General features: G+C 45.0%; 1 pseudogene; it reads left to right on the forward strand.

Annotated features, from left to right (window-relative positions):
* The first annotated feature begins 994 nt into the window (after positions 1 to 994).
* LOC150000614 (small ribosomal subunit protein uS4 pseudogene) lies at positions 995 to 5762 on the forward strand (annotated as a pseudogene).
* Positions 5763 to 16649: the final 10887 nt, after the last annotated feature.

Below are 16649 nucleotides of genomic sequence, written 5' to 3' on the forward strand. Positions count from 1 at the left end.
TATTTCCATTATACAGAAGAGGAGACTGAACCGCAGCAAAGTCATGTGATTTGTCTAAGATCACAGATCAGGTAAGTAATCTGTCAGGGTTTGAACCCAGGCAGTCTGGCACTGCAGCCAATTCTCCTGAGCTTATCTGAAGCTTGGGGTGTTACCTAGGCCTCCAGGAGGTACACCAGTGCAGGAACCTGGTGACTAGAGTCTCTGCAGTGAGGGTCTAAAAGGAATGGGTAGATAATGTGTCATGAACACAGTGGGTGACCTGTAGGCCACACCCTAGTCCCTGGCCATTCTCAGGGATCCTGGTGTCTCTAGGTTGCAAGGAGGAGGAGAAGGGCCTGTCCTTAGAGCCAGAGCCAGACAGTGAGGTACCAGGGAACAAGCATCACGTCTGAGGGAAGTGTCAAGTGCAAGAAGAGACTGAGTCCCATCCCAGCCCAACTGGCCTCCTCCCCTACCTGCTGTGGACAAAGGTTGGGGACACACCTCCAGAGGAGTGAGTCGGGGTGGGTAGACCAAATGCCAGGAGGCAAGGCTGCCTACTCATGTCAGGCCAAACCCAGGGAGAGGTAATGAGTAACTGGACTCACCGAGATTCAGTCTGCGTAACCAAGGTAGCCTCCTGGTTAAGTCTTGCAGAGACCCCAGGGCTGGGACAGGACCCTCCAGCCCCAGAGCTGGCAGGCCACGTTATCGCAGTGACAGGCCCCAGACACTGGTCTCTACAGCTCTCTTCCACTAGCAACGGGAGGCCCTGCCAGGTCCTTCAGCAAAGATCAGATTGCCCTCGGATATTAAAAGCAATGATTTTTTGTCTCTGCTTGGAAGTTCTTACTGGCTGACAGTGCTCACAGGAGAGAAAAAAATCCACTCAACCCTCACCCCCAACACTTCCGTGTCTCCCGAAACACACATCTGCTGAGAATGCCCTGGGAAGGTGGAGGCTCGCCGCCCTGTGCCTGCGAGTGCTACGTGCCGCCAGGCTTCTGGAGAGATGGGTGATGAGGGGTAAGCCCAGAGAAGGGTACAGCCCAGAGCAAACAGAGAGAATGAAAAACTTGGAGGCCCTTTGGGACCCCTGAGAGACACGGTGTGGAATCCTGCCTGTCTCCTGTTCCGTTGCCAGAGGGCCCCATGCAGGCCGTTTGGGTCTCCCTGCCTGACCTCGCTAAGCACTCCAGGGAGCCGACCGGAAGGCTCACAGGCCGCTGTGCTGGGCCCGTCAGCCCACTCAGCTCTTAGAAAGGCACTCGACCCGCAGAGCCTCACCCACGTGGCAGGCAGGCAGCTGGCAGCTTCTTTTATGAACATCCAAAATCCAAGGGCAACCACAAAACCACATTGGGCTGTAGACACTGGGGACGCCCCTGTACCCTCCTCCTAGGCCAGGATCCTGCTGGGCTCTGCTTGGTCCACCAGGCTCCCGGCCTCCCAGTCTAGCCATTCAGCTCTCTGAGCTGGGAACACCTGCTTTCTCCCCAGGTAGACTTGAGAATAGGGGTGGGGAGGGGTGCAGGGTGGGAAGGCCATGACATAATTCGGAGGGTCAGTCACCAACAGAGACTACCTGGAACCTTCTCAAGTATCTGGAGCCTTATCACTGCCCAAGGGGAAGAAATCAGGGGGCTGGGGAACTCTGGCGGCTAAAGGGTGGTGTGCCAAGTGGCAGGGAGAAAGGCAATAATTTCCTGAAACTGTCTTTTTTCACTGAACAATATGTTGAGGATATTTTTCCTTGTCAGGAGATATATTATACTGTATATATATACATATATATATATATATATATGTATATATATATATATATTTTTTTTTATAATATAAAATGATAAATATTTTCAAGTGCCTTTTTCAGCTGTGAGTGTTGGAAGGTATAGAGATGGACAGATGGCTGGACCAACAGAGTTAGGGCTTCTCCGTATCCCTCTTCCTTAATGACAGTCAAAATGATATCACAGATCTTAAGATCTTAGCTTAGGCATAACCTTCTTTTGAGTGCACCTCCCTATCCATGTAGGAGGTCCTTATCTCTGTAAGGTTTTTTTTCTTCTGAGTGCTTCATCACAATGTTATCTATTTCTAAGTATTTTTTATTGTCTTTCTTCTCCACTAGGGTATTAGCTCCATAAGAACACAGACATATTCTGAGCACCTAGCATAATTCTAACAATAATGCCTATTCAATTACTATCTGTTGAATGAATGAACACTAGGTTCAGAAGGAGACATCAAGAAACATAAGCTGTGGTCCCTACTTTTAGTCTTACTTTTTAGATAGTGTAAAAGGTGATTGTATTAAAAAGTAATGAATAAATCAGAGCATTTAACAAAGTCTTAGAATAATTATTTAAAGAATTCATAAGCAAAACTATACTCGAGCTAAATCCTCACACCTTATAAAAAATTAATTTTCAAAGTAGATCATTGATCTAAATGTAAAATATAATGCTTTTAGAAGGAAGCATAGGAGAAAAATCTTCACAAAGATTTTTAGGTGAAGAATTCTTAGACCTGACACCAAAATCACAGTCTATAAAAGAAAGCAATTGATAAACTAGATTTCATCAAAACTTAAATTTTTTACTCTGTGAAAGACTCTGTTAAGAAATGAGAAGACAAGCCACAGAAAATATTTGCAAATCACATTTTTTTAAAAGTATTTCATTGATTAGGTACAGTAGTCCCAAATTTTTTCCCTTTGCTCCCCTCTGCTCAGTACCCCCCTTCCCTCCAGCAATCCCACCCCCTCTTAGTTCATGTCCATGGACCATGCATATAAGTTCTTTGGCTTCACCCTTTCCTATATTGTTCTTAAATTCCTGTCTATTTTGTACCAAAAAATTATGCTTCTTAATCCCTGCACCATTTCCCCATTTCTTCCCCTTTCCCCTCCAAGCTGATAACCTTCCAAGAGATCCCCATACCTATGATTCTGTTCCTATTCTTGTTTGCTTAGTTGGATTTTGTTCTTATTTTTTAGATTCAGTTGTTGATAGTTTAAGTTTATTGTTATTTTAATGTTCAGAATTTTGATCTTCTTTTTCTTAAGTAAGTCCCTTTGACATTTCATATAATAATGGCTTGGTGATGATAAACTTTTTTAGCTTTACCTTGTCTGGGAAGCACTCCACCTGCCCTTCCATTCTAAATGATAGCTTTGCTGGATAGAGTAATCTTGGTTGTAAGTCCTTTCTTTTCATCACTTTGAATACTGCTTGCCAGTCCCTTCTTGCCTGCAAAATTTCTTTTGAGAAATCAGCTGACAGTCTTACAGGCGCCCCTTTCTAGGTAACGCTCTGCTTTCCTCTTGCTGCTTTTAAGATTCTCTCTTTATCTTGAAACTTTGGAATTTTAATGATGATGTGTCTTGATGTGGTCCTTTTTGAGTTTAGCTTGTTTGGGACTCTCTGTACTTCCTGGACTTATATGTCTATTTCCTTCAATAAATTTGGGGAGTTTTTCTTCATTATTTTTTCACATAAGCTTTCAATTTCTTGCTCTTCCTCTTCTCCTTCTGGCACCCCTATAGTTCGGATGTTGGCACGTTTAAAGTTGTCCCAGAGGTTCCTAAGCCTCTCATTTTTTTCAATTCTTGTTTCCTCATTCTGTACTGATTGACTGTTTTTTTCTTCCTTATGTTCTAAATCATGAATTTGAACCCTGGTTTCCTTCCATTCATCATTGATTTTGTGTGGATTTTCCTTTGTTTCATTTAGCATAGCCTTCAGTTCTTCCCTTATGAGTTTGCCATACTTAAGCATATCTGTCAAGCCTGTGAGCATCTTCATCACCAGTGTTTTGAACTCTGTTAGGTTGGCTATCTCCTCATCGCTTAGTTCTCCCACTGGAACCTTGATCTGTTCCCTCTTTTGGGCCATACCTCTCTATCTCCTCATCTTGACAGGCTCCTGTATTTGTTGCCTCTGTGTCTTAGGTAGAGCTTCGCACCTGTTATGTTGTAAAGGGAGGAGCCTTAGGTAATCATCAGTATGGGCGACCTGTTTCACCACGTTGTGGCACTGTATATGAGGGATCTGAGAGAGAACAATGCTGCTTGCTCAGCACTCACCTCTTTTTCCAGGCACTTCTCCCACTTCTGTATAGGACTGGCGCCTCTCTAGCTGTTGCCCTGGCCGTTGTTCCCAGAGTGGGTGAGTGCAGACATTCTAGGACCATGGGGGCCCTTTAAACATGCAGACTCCACTGAGAGACTGGCAGTTTCCTCCTCTGCCCCAACCCCCACTGGTTTACACAATCAGACACAATCAAGCTTTATCTCCCTCGGTGCTGGGAACATGAGCTATGTAGTCAGGTCTGGTGCTGAGAGCACTCCCCAGGTGTCCCTCCCGACTTTTTAAAACATGTAACTGTGCTTTCCACTTGCCTTCTGCTGCTGCTGCCACCACCACACTGCGTCCTCTCCTCCCCAGCTCCATCTCTCCTACCTGTCTGGATAAGTATTTCTTCTTTACATCGTTGTTTGCTGGACTTCCATGCAGCTTGATTTTCTGGAACTTCTGGTTGTCTCTAGTTTTGAGGCAGTTGTATTCCTTCTTAGTTGTGGAGGGAGACACAGCGTGTCTGTCTAGGCCTCCATCTTGGCCGGAAGTCACAAATCACATTTCTAACAAAGGGCTTATATCCAGAATATAAAAGGAACTCTTAAAACTCACCAGTAAGAGGGGGGTGGGATTGCTGGGGGAAGGGGGATACTTGCGGAGGGGAGCAAAGGGGGGAAAAAACTGAAACTGTTGTAACAACGTAATCAATAAAATATATATATAAAAAAAAGTTTTAATGTACCGTGTACCAAAAACAAAACAAACAAAACCTCACCAGTAAGAATATAAATAATCTGCCCTGGCTGGTGTGGCTCAGTGGATTGAGCACCAGCCTGTGAACCAGAGGGTCCCAGGTTCGATTCCCAGTCAGGGCACATGCCTGGGTTGTGGGCCACATCCCCAGTTGGAGGCGCATGAGATGCAACCACATGTTCATGTTTCTCTCCCTCTCTCCCACCTTTCCCTTCTTTCTAAAAACAAATAATAAAATCACCTCTTTCTCAGTTTTCCAGAGCTGCGCGCGCAGACGGGCGAGCGGAGCCAACGTGCCGGTAGCCCGGAGCTGGGTTTGTCGCAAAACCTATGTGACCCCGCGGAGACCGTTTGAGAAATCCCGCCTTGACCAAGAGTTGAAGCTGATCAGAGAGTATGGGCTCCGGAACAAACGTGAGGTCTGGAGGGTCAAATTTACTCTGGCCAAGATCCGCAAGGCTGCTCGGGAGCTGCTGACGCTGGACGAGAAAGACCCACGGCGTCTGTTTGAAGGCAACGCCCTGCTGCGGCGCCTTGTGCGCATTGGGGTGCTGGACGAGGGCAAGATGAAGCTGGATTACATCCTGGGCCTGAAGATCGAGGATTTCTTGGAGAGGCGCCTGCAGACCCAGGTCTTCAAGCTGGGCCTGGCCAAGTCCATCCATCATGCCCGCGTGCTGATCTGCCAGCGGCACATCAGGGTCCGTAAGCAGGTGGTGAACATCCCGTCCTTCATTGTCCGCCTGGACTCCCAGAAGCACATCGACTTCTCCCTCCGGTCCCCGTACGGGGGTGGCCGCCCTGGCCGCGTGAAGAGGAAGAACGCCAAGAAGGGCCAGGGCGGGGCTGGAGCCGGCGACGATGAGGAGGAGGATTAAGCCCCCTCACCCCCACCCCGGACTGGTGGAGCGTCTGGTTTCCCAGTCAGATAATAAAACATCAGCTCTTTTTAAAAAAAAAAAAAAAAAAAAAATAATAATAATAATAAAATCAATAAAAAATATATTTAAAAAAAAGAATATAAATAATCCAATAGAAAATAGAGAAAGACTTCTACAAAGAGATATGAGGAAGGAAATAAGCACATGAAAGGATGTTCAGCATCATTAGCCAATTGGGAAATGCAAATTAAAACCACAGTGACAACCAACACACATGTATTAGAACAGCTAAAAACCAAATACTGACTCTCCCAAGTGCTGGCGAGGATGCAGAGCTCCCACTCGAGTGGCAGAAATGTTAAACTGTTCAGCCATTCTAGAAAACAGTTTAGTAGTTTCTTATAAAATTAAGCACACTTACCATGTGACCCAGCAATCACAGCTCTGGGCATTTATCCTAGAGAAATGAAAATTATGTTCACACAAGGATCTGTCCACGAATGTTCCAAGCTGCTCTATTTGCAATTCTCAAAAAGCAACAACCCAAATGTCCTTAAGCAGGGGACCAGATAAAACTATGATAGATCCAAATATTGGAGTACCACTCGGCAATGAAAAGGAACGTATGTAATAACTTGAGTACAACTCAAGGCCATTATGCTGAATTTAAAAAGCTAACCTCAAAGGGTAACATGTTACACCATTCCATTTATATAACATTCTCAAAATGCCAAGATTATAGGTTTGGAGAACAGATCAGTGGTTATTAGGGGTCAGGGATAGGGACAGGATATGACTATAATGGGGTAGCAGGAGGGTATTCCTTTGTAGTGATGGGACAGTTTTGTATCTTGATTGTAGTGGTGGTCACACAAGTCTCTCTATAGGTGATAAAAATCCAATATGACTACATGCACACCCCAAAAAAGCACATAAAAAACTGGTGAAGTCCAAACATGATCTGTAGTCTAGTTAACGGTATTGTACCATCAATTTCCTGCTTTGTTCCTGTACTACAGTTATGTAAGATGCTACCACTTGGAAAATGGGTGAAGGGACAAGGGATGGACAGGACCCTGCTGTGCTATTTTTGCAACTTCTTGAAGTCTATAATTATTTAATAATAAAAGTTCTAAAAAATAAGTAAGAGCAGTGTGGGTTTAAAGCTCCAAATACGTGTATAATAAATGTTGGAAGCTATAGGCATCCGGGGGAGGTATTGCTCCCATCCAGCAGGGAGTGATTGAGAAAAGCTTCAATTAAACTTGTATTTATTAAGTACCTAACTCATGGTGCAAGGTGGGCATCATGCCAGCCAGTGAGGGGAATGCAAAGACACTGGTCCCATTCTCAAAAAACTTCAAATCAGGTGGGTAGAGAGGTGGAGTAGGTATGGGAAAAAATGCACATTGGTAGTGGTAGGACCCAACAGACCCACTGTAAGCAGGCTCTGGGTCAGGACTCCATTTATTGCATGGGCCCTATGCTCCCCTCTAACAGAACTATGATGACACTTCAGGTCTTTGGGTATCAATGTCAACTCTGACCTTGTCTCCAACAGTTCTTAAATATCTACACACTCCCAGTTCTCCACTGCAGAATGACCTGAATAAATGACCACAGGTGCCCTTTGTGGGAAGGAGAGAGATATCACATGCCACAGTATTAGTCTTTTTGAAGACCCAGCCACTTCTGAAGTCAGTGGCTTCCAGTCCTAAAAACTGGCTTAAGTCTGGAAACTAGGCAAGGGAGTGCATCTTCTATTCATCTCTTCTTGATTTCTTCTGCTGGTACAAGCAGAAGAGTAGCACCTTAATCAACTATCCAGCTATTCGCCCCTAGAGACACTGATACATTAACTATTTCCATAAATTTCTGTCAGGCACTCTTGGCGACCACTTCAGTTCTGCCAAGCCATTATGGTCATTGTGGTTCCTGGCTTTTGGAAGTTAAAGCCTTGTCCCTGACTTATTTGTAGGTCCTATCATCACCATCCTATCAGGGAGACAAAGTCTATAGCAGCCATTCAGCCCTTGATTACAAAGGAGAGCAATCACTGAACTTTTTAGTGATGTCAGAGTCCCTGGATCTCAACCTTAGCATAATACAACTGCTTAGGTGGGCATTTCACTTTCTTTGGTTCAGCCACTTCGACTGTTAACTATAACACATAACTATATTTCCTTCTTCAGTATGGGTCTCTGGCCTCTTCTGAAAGAGATTAGAGCTTCTTTGCAGGGAACAAAGAGGCCCTCTGGCTTTCATACCTGCCCTTCATATACCTGTTACTGGCCCTCGGCTGTCCATTATCTCTCCACAGAGTATCAGAGGGGCTTAGTAATAGACACCCAATTCCTTTACCCTCACAGCTCTAGGATCTCCATAGCTTTCAGACACCTGCCATGCCTACTCTTGCATCTCCCACTTCACCACCAGGGGGATTTATAAAGCTGGGCCACCACTTCATCCCAGGAGCTGCCTGTGCTCCACCTTACTCATGGTCAGCCCTGGAATAAGGGACCCAGCCCCAAATCCCACCTTACCACCTGCTTTCTTGGACCATTCCCTATACCAGCTGTCACAGACTGGGGTCTCCAGAAGCAGATGCTGATATGAAGTTAAGGGTCCAAGATATTTATTAGGGATCAACATCCGTGAAAGGAAGGAGGTAGCAGAAAACTGGACAGAGGGAAATCTTGAGCTGCTACGCCTGGCCAGCCCCACTCTTCTCTTACCTGTCTGCCTTGTGGATCAGATGAGAGGACAACAGACTTCGAAAGACTGTCTAACCACCCCCTCACACACACACACATTAATACTGCTTAGTAGTTCCTCTGCTCTAACTGAGCTGATAAGAACACATAACTATAATTCCTTCTTCAGTCTTTTTAACTACCATGGAAATGCCAGCATTATTTAACTCCTCCCATATTGAAGGACCATTGGAAAGTTCCCCTTTGTCACATTTATAAACCATGCTCTAAGAAGCACCCTTGTTCAAGTCCTTTTATTTTTCTTCCTTAAACCACACCTGTGGTTATTTCTCTAGGATGAAGAAATGAAACTGGTATCTTCAAAAGTTGGCACATTTTACGTTTTAGCGGGTAGGTCCAGATTGCAAGAAGGCCACCTATGCCTGGAACTAACATAGGTAAGGAACATTGACATGTTAATTTTAGTCTCTTCCCCAACAAAAATAGAAAAGCCTTTGGCAGCACTTGATCAGTCAGGATAAGCACCTTCCTGGACCTCACAGTGTGGTTGGTACTAATACGTACCCACGATGGAAATTTTCAGACCATACAGTGTGCCAAGAAAAGGTCTAAGGCACATAATAAGTGTGGTAGGCTGGGTTGTTGGTCTCAATGCTTTACTGGCCTACAGCAGCAGTAGCACACATCCATACCTTTGTCATGGTTTTAAGAAGGGAAGAGTGCCTTTCCACCCTTGACATTGGGCTTGGCTTTGTGACTTGCATTAGCCAGTTTGACATTTCAGATGTGAGGTGAGCAGAAACTTAAAATATGAGTGTACTGTTGAGCTTGACTGGCTTTTTAGTCATAAAAGGAATGTGTCTCAGGCACCTGCAGAATCAAGGAGGTTGAGAGACATGGGGCTGACCTAGCCTCAATCCAAAGCCTAGAGCCAAGACCAGTAGAGCCTAGCTCAGATCAACTGAATCCCTGTGGTCCAGACACAGGGCAATGTCACACATGGTGCCATGTATCTTATCTTCAGTCTCCTTCCATTTGGAACATGTCCTCAGCCTTCCCAACCTTGACACTTTTGGAGATTACAAGTCAGTTATTTGATAGAATGTCTTTCAATTTGGTCCTTATGATTAGATTCTGGTTATGCATCTCTGGCAATAACATCAAAGAAGGGAGACTGTGTTCTTCATGCACCCTATTAGTGGTACGTGATTTCAGTGTGTCCCCTTGCTGATGATGCTCACTTTGATCATTTCATTAATGTCTAAAGACTTCATTGTAAAGTTACTTTTTTCCCCTCTGAAATTACAAACAGCTTGTGGAAAGAATATTTGAAACTACATTATATTTGTTCATTTATATTAGTATGGAGTAATGGTTTCCTAAGTTAGTCAGTAGGTTATAATCTATCACTATCATTATTTATTTTGATGTCCATGTTGTCCCAAATTTGACCAGGAGAAGCCCCTTCAAGCTGGCTTCTGTGTCCATCTGACATTTCCCCATCATTTTTGGAGCACTTCCTTGCTTTCTGGCATAAGATGTTCCAGGCTCTTCTTGTACTTTCTATGCTCTAATTTAGAAATCAGCCATTTCTCCAAGGAGTGTGTTTTAGATGTGTTCACTGCTATTAAGGTGTCTCTTATTTCTGGGTCCCCAATGGTCAGAGACAGTGGACATTCATATCTGTCTATCTATCTCCCTATCATCCACCTAGCTATGTGTTGAAAGCTATGAGTTCTGATAGGTATCCCTAATTTCAATTCAACACTGCAGGGCTGTTGTATGTTTTATTTTTCTCCATAATTGCAACTCCCTTTTCTGACAGTGAGAAACCTGGCTCTCATTAGTACTGATAATGTTTACTTATTTGATCACTCTCCCTGTCACCAATCTGCTGTCACCATCCTTTCCCCTGGATACCCTTCTTACCCTCTGAGTCCTGTGCCAGGACAACTCCCACTCATATGGGCATGGTCCTCACTCTGCTTGGACTCTGAGCTTCCGTGCCAGGCCGCTCCTCTGTGTAGATACCTTTCTTACTCTATCTGGGCTCTTATACCCCATAATAAGGCTCTCCTCCCAATGGTCATGCTCTGTCCCACCCAGGTTCTCTCTTCCCATCTTCCCACATGAGAGCACCCCCATACCACTTGGACACCTCTACCCTTCAAAGGCTCTGGCATCCCTTCTCCTTCGATGCCTTCTCATCCCTTTGGGTTCTGACTCATATCAGTTAGTCTTTCTACATAAACACCCTCCTTACCCCATTCAGACTCCAGCCTCATTCTGAATCACAGCAGCTCTCCCCAGGTGCACCAAGTACTGACCTTGCTTTGTCCCACCTAATGGCTTTAGGACCAATCTGTTCAGGAAGGAAAAAACAGGAAGCAAAAGGAAGAGAGGGGAAGCAGTGGGGGGCCTCTGCCCATCTGGCTGCTGGATGAAGAACAGACTGGAGGGAGGCAGGAGGAGGAGGAGGAAGACCAGCTGAGAGTCTGTTGTGATAATCCAGTGAGATAATGGAGACTTGGCAGCAGTTGAGGTGTAAGAAATGGTCAGATTCTAGATATATTGTAAATATAAAGCCATTAAGGTGTGCTGATGAAATACTTGGGAATTAAACTAAGGATCACTTAGGTTTCACGTTGCTTAGGCAAGGCTCTCTGGTTGTAAGCAGTAGAAAATCAACTCAAAGTAAAGAGGATGAGTATGTAAGGATTCAGGTGTATCTCTCAGAGTCCACGGCAGGAAGAGCAGTCAGGCCTCATGAGTGGAAGGAATCAGGACCTGGAGAGCCACCAGCACCCAGGACAGACACCCTCCTCCTCAAATTCTCTGGTCACTTTTCTGTGCTGCTCTCTGCACATCTACTCCATTGTCCTCTCTTGGCAGCCCTCCTTCCTCTGTTCTCTGTGCATGTGACGCATGTGGCGCATGTGGTAGAAGATGGTAATGATGATCCACAGCTCCTGTTTTACCTGCCCCAGCTGGTCCCCAGTTCCAAAATCCCAGGAGACAGAATCTGAATGGTTCACCTCTTACAGTCAGGGGAGCAGTACAAACTCGGCTCCTGGGCCCATTCTTGATGGTGGAGGGGGTACTCCTTAGGGACTGGGAGTCAGTGGGCAGGTGAGACCCTCCCCCCAAAATGTCACTCATTCATCTATTAAATGCAACGGATTGTGTAGCTGCTGTAAAATAGCAGGAACAGACAAAACACAACCTATATCAACAATCTCTAAAGGAACTGAGATATGAAAGAGTAAGAAAATGATTCAATGGTGCCTGGCATATAATAAACATTCAATAAATATTAGCCATTATTAACCACCGCCCTAATGATTCAAAAGCACAAGGGTTATGTGGCAGAAACTCCAAGAAGCATTGGTGGCCTTCAGAAATGGACAGACCACAGCTACCACCAGGTTCTAATAAGCAGCATCTCAGTTCCCAGGGCTGAGGCTGGTGTGGGGAAGGAGAGGAGGAAATCTTTGATTATATTGAAGCAGACATGACAGGCCCCCTAGAGGCCCCATGAGCCATGTTGTCCCCTGATTCCGCAGGTAGTGGGCTTCTGCAGGGCCCTGTATGCCCTCACCACTGATTTATGGCTTGTTCAGTAGGCGAATTTATACCCTGTGGCTTTGTTTTTATAGTATTGCTTCTCCAAGAACTGGCTTCATACCTCAGACATATAAATCTGTTAGAGGGTGGTATATAGCACAAGAGGACTTTCCCAGGTGGGCAAGATTTTGTTCCTATCTATAGATTCTTTCAGAACCCTCTGAACCTGATGCCCCCTACCACCCACACACACACACACACACACACACACACACACACACACACAGAGTTACATTCAGGCGGTCTTTATTCATTGGGAAAGCCAACCCAGTCTACGGTTCTAGCCTAGTGGGAGATGGGGCCCAGCTCCCTCCTCAAGCCCTTAAATGTTCACTGAGCCACCCAACTGCGATCAGCCCACAGGCTTGGAGAGTCAGTTCAAATTGCTAATACCCACTTGCTCTAGTTAACCCAGTCATCTCGAAGACGTTGGTTAAAGGGCCTACATGACAACAAAACAGAGAAGGAACCCTATTACAACTAACTGTAGTTGTCATTCAAATCTTACGTGGCTAGAATCATATTTGCAGTCTAACGCAGCAATTTTCAACAAGTGTGCTGCAAGAATTTTTAGAACATGCAATACCTGACTATTTAGTCAAGACACTGACTTCTTTTCCCTTAGACTGTCAAATAAAAAAAATGACAGCAGCCCTGACCAGTATGGTTCAGTGGACTGGGCGTCATCCCGCAAAGCAAAAGGTTGCTAGTGTAATTCCCGGTAGGAGTACATGCCTGGGTTGCAGGTTCAGTCCCCAGTCAGGCACATACGAGAAGCAACCGATCGATGTTTCTCTCCTGCTCTTTCTCCCCCACTTCCCCTCTCTCGAAAAATAAATTTAAAAATATTTTAAATATTTTTTTTAAATGACAACAGCTAACAACAATAGCTGTCCGGTGTGAATGAATCAAAATTATACCTTTTTTTTTTCTTGTCAGATCAGTAAAAACTAATTTCCTTGTGTGTCCCAGAATTTTAGTAATTAGTTTATGTGTGCCATGAGATGAAAGAGGTTGAAAACCAATGGTCTAAAGCAATATGGTACTAGGGCAAAGAAGGCAAATTCTTGAAATTCCTGTTCATTTTTGGGTTGAAGGATACTTATTTCTTGGGGCTAAACAGACCCTCCCCCACCTCTAAGCCAAGCTGCACAACCCCATCCCTTCCTCTGGAACCATGTGCTTCTTTTGGAGGCATGAGGAAGCTTGTGCTGACCCTGGGCTCTCTGCCAACCATGGAAATTGTTCCATCCCGCAGGCTTTTTCTTGACTCAGGAACCACAGATTTTGTTCACAAGGAAATACTAGGATAATATGAGTTTCTTGTTTTCCTCTTCATGGTTCATCCTAGATACACACTTTCCAGAGAGGATTCCATACATTAGCCCCACGAGTGCTCATCAGAAAATACGTTAGGGCGATACTATCTGCAATAGTCCCATCCTGGGATTAACACAGTGGTGTGTACTGTGGAAGGGTTGAGAAGTCCAGTACTTAAGGGGCCTGGTTGACTTTGTTTAACCTGTTTCCCAAGCCTATTTGACCACGGGATATATACCTCCTGTCATTGCTTTTTCTTCAGTAACATCAGCTCTAAAAACCTATTTCAGAAAGTGGCATTCCTGGCCAACTTGTCCAGGTGGTGTTGAATTTGGGATCTACTACACAGGGTCCCATAAAATGTTGACATCTTTAGTTCCAACCCAAACCAGGAATATTTTGCTCCTGAAAAATATGGCTCTCTCATATGAATGTGGCCTCCACATGTCAAAAAAAAAAAAAAAAAAAAAAAAGATGACTACATAAATATTTGAAAGATTAAATGATTTTTTAAAATGTTTAAAATCAACTTAAGCCTACCTATCAAAAGGAAACTCAAACAGCCAAACAAAATCAAACAAACATGGCAAACATGGGGTAAATCCATGGGGAAAAAAAAAATCTAAAACTGGAAAAATTAACTCAAATTCAACAATGCCTATCATGTCCTTCTTTTATTAGCCCAGTTCATTTTGATCTATTCAATAACTAAAGCTGTTTAATGTTCAGTTTATCTGCCCATCCTATAGGCTTGTTGAGAGGCTCAGAATGACGTATCTATATACACACTTTCAGGGTACTGCAGTTCTCGAGACCCCAGATGTTAAAGATGACTCCTACATCTTAGCTTTCTCTGAGGTTTCTGTGGCTGAGAACAGAACCATTGATGTCAATCATTCGTATGTGCTGAAAGAGGGCACTAATCCACCAGTGTGGGAGTTAAAAAGGGGTTTGTCAAAAATGACTTCACAACCCTTGGCAAACATCCACTTTTAGGGCATCAAAGAAAAAGATGGAAGCAGTTAGAAATGATCATTTCTCTGGAGAAAATTATTGGTATGCTGAGGCGCCTCTCACTGCTGTTTGCCATTCAGACTTAGCTAACGAGGTTGGAGTTGGGAAAACAAATAGAATGTAGAGGAAGGAAACAAGAAGCCCACCCTTCTTGCCCAATGGATTATGGGGAAAAGATGGCAAGCAGAAAACTCAAGAGGTTGACATGTAGGTGCGTAAGTCCCAATATTCTTTCAGAGAAGTGCTAGGGGCTAGCTCAGGTGAAGAGAACATGGTGAGTGGTGGGTGGGGGAGGGGGAGTCCTGCCCTGCTTCTCATGTGGCCTCCAGAAGGGTCAGCAACACAGCACAAGGCTGAAAACACTGGGCCAAGTGGTATGGCCAGGAGGAGAGGGTCTGGGCTGCTTGTGGAGACTTCTTCAGTTCCTGTGTGGTGGGCATGCCGAGCTAAGAGCCAGAAGCTGAGGGTGAAGCTCTTGCCAGGTGCCAAGATGGTGGAATAGACAGAGACACAGCAGAATTCACCAAGGAGTAAACAAATCTGCAAGGATGTCCTACCAGGTCCTGAGTGGAGAAGGAATGGATTCAGACGTATAGCAGACACCAGGATGGCACAGGGACAGGACTAGGAAACAGTCCTTTTTGGCGCCAGCTCACACCCAAGGACAAGAACAAAGACAGAGGGACCCTTGCCCCAGACTGTGAATTCTCCCACACCCCTCCCCACATCCCCTCTCAGATCAGGACGAGAACAAGTGAAACCTCAGGAGACTGTTTAAAAAAATCAGACTCCATTACAAGTTGTCCTTTTTTCCTGCCCCTAGTACATAGAGGTGGGGTGGAGCTTCTACCCGTTATAGCCTTAAATACATTAGACTTTCTCTGCACATCTGAGAGTGGCATGAACAAAATTTATAGCCCTACTACAAACTAATGGAGGTGTTTCTTTTTATTAAATAACGTTACCTCTTGCTGGAACACAAATCTAGCTCAGCAGTAAGAAGCTTTCTACTGGGAATCAAGGATTTCTTCTAGAAATAGTTAATTACCCTCTTTGAATACTATTTTTATTTTGTAACAATATGCCAAAGGCTGGGTTGGCGCCTTCCCAGAGCCAGGTGGGCAGTGGTTTGCACAGGGCCTAAGGCGTGGGCACCTTAGGACATGGTGTGAATGCTGCTTCCACTGAGCCCGAACTTTGTGACCTCGAGCTGCTGACTTCCTCTCTCTGAGGCCTAGTGCTTGCCTGTGAAATGAGAGTGACACTCAGCCCCACCTTGCAGGGCTCCTTAGACGTAAACCTTAGAAGAACTGGGGACAGGGCCTGACCCCTGTGCACAGCACTTATTATTTCTGCTCATCAGTAAGTGAAGATTATTACCAGTATTATCATTTATACATCCCTCTGATTGCTGCATTGAAATGACTAGAGAGTGATTTTTTATTTTTAATGCAGCAGAACTTTTATGTCTACAATGAATGTTGTTCATTCACGGACATCTCCGCGGGCCTGAGACCTACATGAGGGGCGCTGAGTAATTGTTTCTCTACAGCACCCGCTGTTCCCCAGGGCTGCACAGAGCTGTTTGAGGAAAGGGACTGTGCATGAGTCATCACTGTATCCCCAGGGCCCAAACCCAAGGCCTGAAACACAGAGGGGCTACATCACACTCTCCAGGGGAGCTATGCCCTTGGCTGAGAAAGTTTTCGGCCTGTTCTTTTAGAAATGCCTTCAGGTTCTGAGTCAGCAGCTTTGGTACATCCTCCGTGGTGACAAATCTTGAACTTTGAGGATGCGTTTCAAGTTCGGAAGCTGTGGGCCACTTGGAGTCCAGACGCCAGTAAGGCGAAGGGGAGTTGGTCAAACAATGCTGAGTGAAACCATTGTTGGTCCAACGTGCTAGGAAGCAGCTCAAGATGCAGGCCCTGTGAACAGGGGAGCACAGTGCCGAGAACCCACAGATGTCTATAAACCTCCAGAACCAGTGAGCATTCAGTGGAGGTCAACAGGTCAGCTGACTGGAGCTGAGGTCTGATTTGTTCCTTTACCTCTGTGGCCTTAACTCGGAGGCTTTAAAGTCACTGCAGTGGAAAACTCTAATTATTTTATTTAAAGAACAAAAGAATAAGTTGTCGTTCAGTAATGTGCATGTGGTCCATTTTTCTCTGAAAAAGAACAGTGTGTGGACTCTCTCAGGAAGGGTGTAACGGAAACTGGTCACCGGGACTGACTCTGGGATGGCGGCAGGGGCAGGGGTTCCAGGGCCCACAGACTTTCCCAGA

The sequence above is a fragment of the Furipterus horrens genome, unplaced genomic scaffold (genome assembly GCF_987537825.1).
Source record: "Furipterus horrens unplaced genomic scaffold, mFurHor1.1.pri manual_scaffold_10, whole genome shotgun sequence".
NCBI lineage: Eukaryota > Metazoa > Chordata > Mammalia > Chiroptera > Furipteridae > Furipterus > Furipterus horrens.